Raw genomic sequence first — 1959 nt, 5'->3', positions numbered from 1 at the left:
CTTTCTTTCTTTCCTTCTTTCTTTCTTTCTTTCTTTCTTTCTTTCTTTCTTTCTTTCTTTCTTTCTTTCTTTCTTTCTTTCTCTTTCCATGCTACTCTTCTTGCTTGCTTCCCCTCTTTTGTCTGTCTAGTTGGTTCTGGATTCTGAGATTAACCCAAGGACTTACAAGTGCTCTTGCACACTATTCCTAAGGCACACCCAGCCCCCATGCTTTTATCAACATGAAGTCCTTCAGCCTGTGATGGCTTGACTTACAGCTTCTAGACTTGGCAATGGTGTGAATGGGATACATTCAGTAGAAAATGTACTTTGAAATTTGACCTTTTAGCAAGCTATTGATGTATATAATACAACACTGTTTTTGCAATACTGGGCAGCAACAGGAATTAGCAGCTCTCAGAGAGCCCTGTGATCAAGAAGGACAACCAATACTCTAGAGTGTGCTGTGTAACCAAGCCTGGATCCTGGGTTGGTTACATTCATTAAATTGAATGTAGTTTTGACTTATCCAGGGTTTAGCTGGGCATGAAAGTGCATGCTTGTAATCCCTGTACTTAGGAGGTAGAGGCAGGAAGAGCTGGAGTTCCAGGTTATCCTCTGCTACTCAGTGACTTGGAGGCCAACCTGGGCTATAGGAGATCCTATCTCAGAACAAACAAACCCAACAGTAGTCAGAATTTCACGTTATCATAAGACGGGGAGGGTCTATGTACTCAGAAATGGGCGTTCTGGATCAAATGATAGGTACATTTTTTAGTTTTCTTGAATTCAATATCCGAGATAGAATGTTGTTCCCATAGTGGCTGTACCGTCTGTCATGTCTGCCAATAGTGCACAGTGTTTCAGTTTCTCCACCTCCTCCGGGACTTGTTATTCTGGAGTTTGTTTGTTTTGTTTTTATAGAAGCAATGTTAAGGTGTGTGAGAAGCTCATTGTTGCATTTCGTATTTGTTTTTAAGTCAGTAAACGGTTATGGAAGGGACTTCACATGAGATGCCTGCCCCTGTCCATCAAGGTCACTGAAGGTCAAGCTTTCTCGAAGTAACCTTTTCTCAAAGAACCCATGCTTGCTGACAGAACAGCTGGGCTAACAGCACAGAGATCTTTGGTGTCAATCTCTTCAACAATTCACTTTCAGAACCATCTTAGGATCTCTCTGCTGCTCACGTGGGGATCCCCCACAGGGGTTCAAATCATACACATCTCTTTCTCACTCAGAAGTGCTGTGGATCTGTGTGCTAGATGTGCCAGTGTCAGAAGAAGGAAGAGAAAGAGGCAGCGGTGGAGGGAGGAGGAGGGAGAGGAGGAGGAGCAGGAGGAGGAAGAGGAAGAGGATGATGAGAAGAATGAGGAGGAGGAGGAGGAGGAGGAGGGGGAGGAGAAGGGGGAAGAGGAGGAGAAAAAAATGAGTCTTTCACAGTTAACTGTCACATACTTTCCCACAGGCCCAAGAAACAGTACCGTGAGCAAGCGAAAAGCCACAAATTACTGTATGAGGCATCTCTAACAACGTGTGGCTCCTAGAGAAATCCTATCAAGACAGACCTCAATCTCTGTTGCTTTTGAGTTAAGCAGTCAGTGCCTGCCAATTCCCTGTGCCATTTCTCCCTCCAGCCAACTCAGTCGGCTCACCCAGCCCATTTCCACTGAATTCTCCAACACAGCCTTTCTAGAGCAAGCCATGACACGCGTGAGTTCAAGCCAGTAAAAGGAAAGACTAAAACCCTTCCTTCCCTAATGCATGCCTTTTAAACAATTATTTTACATCTTGTATTGACTTATTCATTTGTGTGAGTGTGTGCCCATGTGTGCAGCATGAGGGAGTCGGTTCTCTTCTTCTACCGTGTGGGTCTGGGTGATTAACTTGGGTTCTCACTCAGGCTTGGCTGTAAGCACCTTCACCCGCTGAGCACCCCTCCCAGACCAGTCTTTCCCCCCAACTCCCTTCCCATTTGTGTC

At 45.1% G+C, this 1959-nt stretch overlaps 1 non-coding gene across 1 annotated transcript; it reads right to left on the bottom strand.

Moving 5' to 3' along the window:
* Positions 1–1422: 1422 nt before the first annotated feature.
* LOC115029122 lies at positions 1423–1551 on the bottom strand. Its single transcript, XR_003834693.1, has one exon. It is a non-coding gene; the product is annotated as a small nucleolar RNA SNORA18 (small nucleolar RNA).
* Positions 1552–1959: the final 408 nt, after the last annotated feature.

Source organism: Mus caroli, chromosome 13 (assembly GCF_900094665.2).
Source record: "Mus caroli chromosome 13, CAROLI_EIJ_v1.1, whole genome shotgun sequence".
NCBI lineage: Eukaryota > Metazoa > Chordata > Mammalia > Rodentia > Muridae > Mus > Mus caroli.
Note: the sequence above shows the minus strand (reverse complement) of the source record. Positions and strands in the feature narration are given on the sequence as shown.